The sequence below is a fragment of the Oncorhynchus kisutch genome, linkage group LG1 (assembly GCF_002021735.2).
Source record: "Oncorhynchus kisutch isolate 150728-3 linkage group LG1, Okis_V2, whole genome shotgun sequence".
Classification (NCBI taxonomy): Eukaryota; Metazoa; Chordata; class Actinopteri; order Salmoniformes; family Salmonidae; genus Oncorhynchus; species Oncorhynchus kisutch.
In genome coordinates this window covers 69,089,429-69,096,282 of record NC_034174.2, presented here as the reverse complement: position 1 = coordinate 69,096,282, position 6,854 = coordinate 69,089,429, and positions in this window count along the sequence as shown.

The window sequence follows — 6,854 nt, the reverse complement described above, 5'->3', positions numbered from 1 at the left end:
ATAGGATCGTCATCCTACTTCATTGGAACAGGAAGTTATGTTGTCGTCAAGGCTTTATATAGGAAGGGAGAGGAGGGTGTGTTTGAAACGTTTTATAGCCCTTGTCCCGTCACAGAGGTGGGCCACTGAGTGAGCAGCCCTAACTTCTGAAAACCCACAACTCACATTTTAGAAGCTAAAATCACATTTCATCCCATCACAAATAATTTCATGTTCAAACATTTAAATTGAACAACAATTTCATGTGAATCTGATAACTCTGATGTGTAGACTTTCCACTGTAGAGTTTATGTCATCTTATCATTGATGAGAATGTCTCATAGTTTTTCCCTGTCCAGTAACTTGCACAAAGTGCGTTAAAATAATGATTTGTGATATGTAAACTTTCATGTCGCTTAGTTTTCCCCTGTGTCCAGTAACTTCTGACACATGCTGTATCTTGTACTCACTCTTGGTTGTTATATTCATACATTTTCATGAAAGTTAGGGTTAGGTACATTGGGAGATTGAAACATTCCTGTCTCATAGCATTTGTCCTCCGCACTGTGCTCAGGAACACTTGACAAATAGTAATAATACGTTTAGGAGGTGCTTATATCTGTCCTGTTTCAAGTGTGTGTTGGAAATGTGTTTATTGCATATCCCAACTCCCCCTGAGACACCCGCAGGGAATTGGGTTACGGCCAGGTCAAGTGCCTTGATCAAGGGCCCAGCAACAGATTTTTCACCTCCAGGATTCAAACCAGCGACATTGCCCAACGCTGTAAACCTCCAGGCTACCTGCAGTTTCTATTCAGTACCTACAGTGCTTACTCTTGGTTCTTATCTGACATCGTCATTTCACACAGTGGGAATATTTATTGACTTCCTAGTTTATTATCAAAAAGCCAGAGAGCCTAGGTGGTGTAGTGAATATGTTTGTGCATCAGACACATTTCCCTGTTCCTGCTGTTGTAGTTTTGTTTCATGCGTGGACTGTTTCATATTTCCTCTTCCTGTCTCTGTTGCCTGCTTGCCACTTCTCAAGGTCACTCCAAGTGTCGAGATAAATAAGAAAAAACACATCTCCTCTCACTGACCCAGTCTGTAAATGTGAATGTTTTTCCCTCCATTATTCATTCACGCTCGAGTTCCCACCCTCCTACATGTCTCACCAACGATCCACTGTGATCTTCCCGCAAACACCTGCAAATATCTTTACGTACCCTTAATGTGTCAATTCTCCAAAAGTTATTTTCAATTATGCTTCAATGGATTCTGTTATTAGAGGAGAGATTATTCTACAGCTAATGTACCTTAGGGGTGAGAAGTGTGTGTGTGTGTGTGTGTGTGTGTGTGTGTGTGTGTGTGTGTGTGTGTGTGTGTGTGTGTGTGTGTGTGTGTGTGTGTGTGTGTGTGTGTGTGTGTGTGTGTCTGAATGCCTCTGCGTTGTGTATATGTTCCAACAGATAAACACTATGACAGCTTGTACAATGCTGGTCCCCTTCCTGAGATAAGGTATGCGGATGGCAGCATAGATGATCAAAAAATATATTTGCTGCCTTTTCTCTAGACACCTTCCTCTACTGATGCATTCTCTTCACTTTTTTTCCCCCTCTTCATTTTCTGCTCCCTTTTTTCCTCTTTCCCCTCAACTATTCACTTTTTGCATAACCTTTTCACATTACCTCTCTTAATATGTCTCTTATTAAGATCTATGTGCCCACAGTCTCTCTGGTATCCAGTATTATCTATCAGAGCAATGATGGTAAGGTATTGCCCAATTCATGCCCATTGTGGTTTGCCTCTGCCAACCAAATCTCAGTCGCTAAACTCTCATTTCCTGTGCCGACCAGAGGTCTCAGCATCGATTCAAACAGTAGATTCATTGGGGCTTGGATCTGGTGTTTGGACCCATGTTGCATCTGTCATTCCCCTTCTGTCTGGATAGGAACAAAAATGACTTAGTAGTAACTGTAGAAATGTTTCACTGTGGATTCAGACGTTGTGTTCAGACCCTTTTAAGCCTGGATGCCTGGGATTCGTCTATGTTCAGATCAATGTTTAAGCATATCAATCAGAGGAAAGATTATGTTTAGACCCTGAAGGCTTGAACTTGCATCAGGGTCTTCAGTTAAGAACTTTTGTATCTTCTCACCTCCCTCACAGTTGCAATGTCAGTTAAAGTTGTTTATTTTTGTTAATCCCACATGTGACACGAACAACCCGACAATGTCAGATTTTTGGGCCCCGGTGGAATTTTTTGAAAGGGTTTTTCCAGATATTCTTCCTGGCTAGTCTGTTTGGTGTCTTTGTTATTCAATCATGCAGTTACTATCTCTTTGGTTTAGTCAGTGGCCAGCTAAGTCAGCTGCAAGAGACCAAAAAATACCTTGGTCTGTGAGCTAGCTGTGCAAGATAGATCACCAACCTTTAGTTTCCCTGCCCGAACAATACAGGAGTAGGACCTCTGAGTCGGTTGTGCTCCTGAACACCCCAGTCCTTATCTCTTTTTTTTGTGTTTTACCACAGACTGAAGTGATTTGGTTTGGGAGCTTGGTCCCCCTCTCGCTTTGAAGTACTGAGCGTTCTCCTCTCTCCCCAGAGCCTGGTCTCCACACAGTGCCTCTGCACACCAACCACTTAATTGTTCTACTTTTAAGGATCATCAAAGTAGAGGTGTTGTTTCCTACCTTCACCACCTGGGGGCAGCCCGTCAGGATGTCCAGGACCCAGTTGCACAGGGCGGGGTTCAGACCCAGGGCCTCGAGCTTGATGATGAGCTTGGAGGGTACAATGGTGTCGAATGCTGAGCCATAGTCAATGAACAGCATTCTTACATAGGTATTACTCTTGTCCAGATAAGGATAAGGCAGTGTACAATGTGATGGCGTTTGCATCGTGGATCTATTGGGGTGTGTCTAGGGTGTCAGGTAAGGTAAAGGTGATATGGAACAGGAACAATGGTGGCCATCTTGAAGCATGTGTGGACAGCAGACTGGGATAGGGAGAGATTGAATATGTCCGCAAACACTCCAGGCAGCTGGTCTGCGCATGCTATGAGGACACGGCTAGGTATGCCGTCTAGGCCTGCAGCCTTGAGAGGGTTAACATGCTTAAATGTCTTACTCACGTTGGCCACGGAGAAGTAGAGCTCACAATCCTTTGTGGCAGGCCGCGTCGGGGGCACTGTGTTATCATCAAAGTGGGCGAAGAAGGTGTTTATCTTGTCTGGAAGCAAGATGTTGCTGTCCATGATGGGGGCCGGTTTTTCATTTGTAGTCTGTGTATCATGACACAAGGCGAGATCCAGATTTTAAATTTTTATTTTTTTTAAATTTTATTTTCACCTTTATTTAACCAGGTAGGCTAGTTGAGAACAAGTTCTCATTTGCAACTGCGACCTGGCCAAGATAAAGCATAGCAGTGTGAGCATACAACAAAGAGTTACACATGGAGTAAACAATTAACAAGTCAATAACACAGTAGAAAACAAAGGGGGGGTCTATATACAATGTGTGCAAAAGGCATGAGGAGGTAGGCAAATAATTACAATTTTGCAGATTAACACTGGAGTGATAAAAGATCAGATGGTCATGTACAGGTAGAGATATTGGTGTGCAGAAGAGCAGAAAAGTAAATAAATAAAAACAGTATGGGGATGAGGTAGGTGAAAAGGGTGGGCTATTTACCAATAGACTATGTACAGCTGCAGCGATCGGTTAGCTGCTCAGATAGCTGATGTTTGAAGTTGGTGAGGGAGATAAAAGTCTCCAACTTCAGCGATTTTTGCAATTCGTTCCAGTCACAGGCAGCAGAGTACTGGAACGAAAGGCGGCCAAATGAGGTGTTGGCTTTAGGGATGATCAGTGAGATACACCTGCTGGAGCGCGTGCTACGGATGGGTGTTGCCATCGTGACCAGTGAGCTGAGATAAGGCGGAGCTTTACCTAGCATAGACTTGTAGATGACCTGGAGCCAGTGGGTCTGGCGACGAATATGTAGCGAGGGCCAGCCGACTAGAGCATACAAGTCGCAGTGGTGGGTGGTATAAGGTGCTTTAGTGACAAAACGGATGGCACTGTGATAGACTGCATCCAGTTTGCTGAGTAGAGTGTTGGAAGCCATTTTGTAGATGACATCGCCGAAGTCGAGGATCGGTAGGATAGTCAGTTTTACTAGGGTAAGCTTGGCGGCTTGAGTGAAGGAGGCTTTGTTGCGGAATAGAAAGCCGACTCTTGATTTGATTTTCGATTGGAGATGTTTGATATGAGTCTGGAAGGAGAGTTTGCAGTCTAGCCAGACACCTAGGTACTTATAGACGTCCACATATTCTAGGTCGGAACCATCCAGGGTGGTGATGCTAGTCGGGCATGCAGGTGCGGGCAGCGACCGGTTGAAAAGCATGCATTTGGTTTTACTAGCGTTTAAGAGCAGTTGGAGGCCACGGAAGGAGTGTTGTATGGCATTGAAGCTTGTTTGGAGGTTAGATAGCACAGTGTCCAAAGACGGGCCGAAAGTATATAGAATGGTGTCGTCTGCGTAGAGGTGGATCAGGGAATCGCCCGCAGCAAGAGCAACATCATTGATATACACAGAGAAAAGAGTCGGCCCGAGAATTGAACCCTGTGGCACCCCCATAGAGACTGCCAGAGGACCGGACAGCATGCCCTCCGATTTGACACACTGAACTCTGTCTGCAAAGTAATTGGTGAACCAGGCAAGGCAGTCATCCGAAAAACCGAGGCTACTGAGTCTGCCGATAAGAATATGGTGATTGACAGAGTCGAAAGCCTTGGCAAGGTCGATGAAGACGGCTGCACAGTACTGTCTTTTATCGATGGCGGTTATGATGTCGTTTAGTACCTTGAGTGTGGCTGAGGTGCACCCATGACCGGCTCGGAAACCAGATTGCACAGCGGAGAAGGTACGGTGGGATTCGAGATGGTCAGTGACCTGTTTGTTGACTTGGCTTTCGAAGACCTTAGATAGGCAGGGCAGGATGGATATAGGTCTGTAACAGTTTGGGTCCAGGGTGTCTCCCCCTTTGAAGAGGGGGATGACTGCGGCAGCTTTCCAATCCTTGGGGATCTCAGACGAGATGAAAGAGAGGTTGAACAGGCTGGTAATAGGGGTTGCGACAATGGTGGCAGATAGTTTCAGAAATAGAGGGTCCAGATTGTCAAGCCCAGCTGATTTGTACGGGTCCAGGTTTTGCAGCTCTTTCAGAACATCTGCTATCTGGATTTGGGTAAAGGAGAACCTGGAGAGGCTTGGGCGAGGAGCTGCGGGGGGGGGCGGAGCTGTTGGCCGAGGTTGAAGTAGCCAGGCGGAAGGCATGGCCAGCCGTTGAGAAATGCTTATTGAAGTTTTCGATAATCATGGATTTATCAGTGGTGACCGTGTTACCTAGCCTCAGTGCAGCCTCAGTGCAGATGCAGACACAGGAGGCAGATGGTTGGAGTTTAAGATGTTTAATAATCCAAAAAGGAGTAGGCAAAAGAATGGTCGTGGACAGGCAAAAAGTCAAATCAGTTCGGAGTCCAGGAGGTACAGAGTGGCAGACAGGCTTGAGGTCAAGGGAGCCAGAATGGTCAGGCAGGCAGGTACAGAGTCCAGAACAGGCAAGGGTCAAAACCGGGAGGACGAGAAAAAGGAGAATTGCAAAGGCAGGAGTAGGGGAAAAACACTGGTTGACGGAACATACTAGAAAAATTGGCACAGAGACAGGAAACACAGGGATAAATACACTGGGGAAAACAAGCGAAACCTGGAGTGGGTGGAGACAATAACAAGGACAGGTGAAACAGATCAGGGTGTGACACTGTGATTGTCTGTAGAACCTGCCACATACGTCTCGTGTCTGAGCCGTTGAATTGCGACTCCACTTTGTCTCTATTCTGACATTTTGCTTGTTTGATTGCCTTACGTAGGGAATAACTGCACCGTTTGTATTCGGTCATATTCCCAGTCACCTTGCCATGGTTAAATGTGGTGGTTCATGGTTTCAGTTTTGCGCGAATGCTGCCATCTGTCAATGGTTTCTGGTTTGGGTACGTTTTTAGAGTCACTATATTACCCCTCATTGTATACTTTAGCACAACAATATTACTTAGTGCTTAGATACTTATCTCTTTCACTGTAGGTGTATTGTATTCTGAAGCAACTGTCTTGCATTGCTTGTTCCAGGAGTGAAGCTCATATTAAATGAGAGTTTAAACCAGTTAGAGATAGGGGGCAGTATTTCCACTTTGGATGAATTGCGTGCCCATAGTGAACTGCATCAAAATCTGTCCTAAATTGCTAATATATGCATATTATTATTAATATTGGATAGAAAACACTCTGAAGTCTGTGAGTATAACAGAACTCACAGGGCAGGCAATCTTCCAAACAAGTTTTGTATTCCTGAAAGTTGGGGCAACTTTGATGTCATCGCCCCCTCCCTTCCCAACAAGTTATGGATCTGGAAACACTTCCTACGTCTTCCACTAGATGTCCTCATTCAGTAGAAAGTGTAATGGAGCATTTGCTGTGAACTTTGACCTAATGGGAAGGAAAGTAGTCGGTGTCGCAAAAGAATGCCATTTTGTTGTGGCGCATTTGTCTTTGAGTGCTTCGGCTGTTCCAATCGGCCCCAGATGAAAACGAATGATACGGTTGGAATGCTATTGGATATATGATTTTAACATCCTGAAGATTGATTCTGCACTTAGTTTGACCAGTTTCTTCGACCTGTAATATGTCTTTTGGACGTTTTCATGCAAAGTTATCCTGGACCAGAAGTCATTTTTTGGGCATGTGAGCTGAAAGTGGTAGCAAATGCTGCTACTTGGCCACTAGAATTGAACGTTATGAAACAAAACGAGTTATTG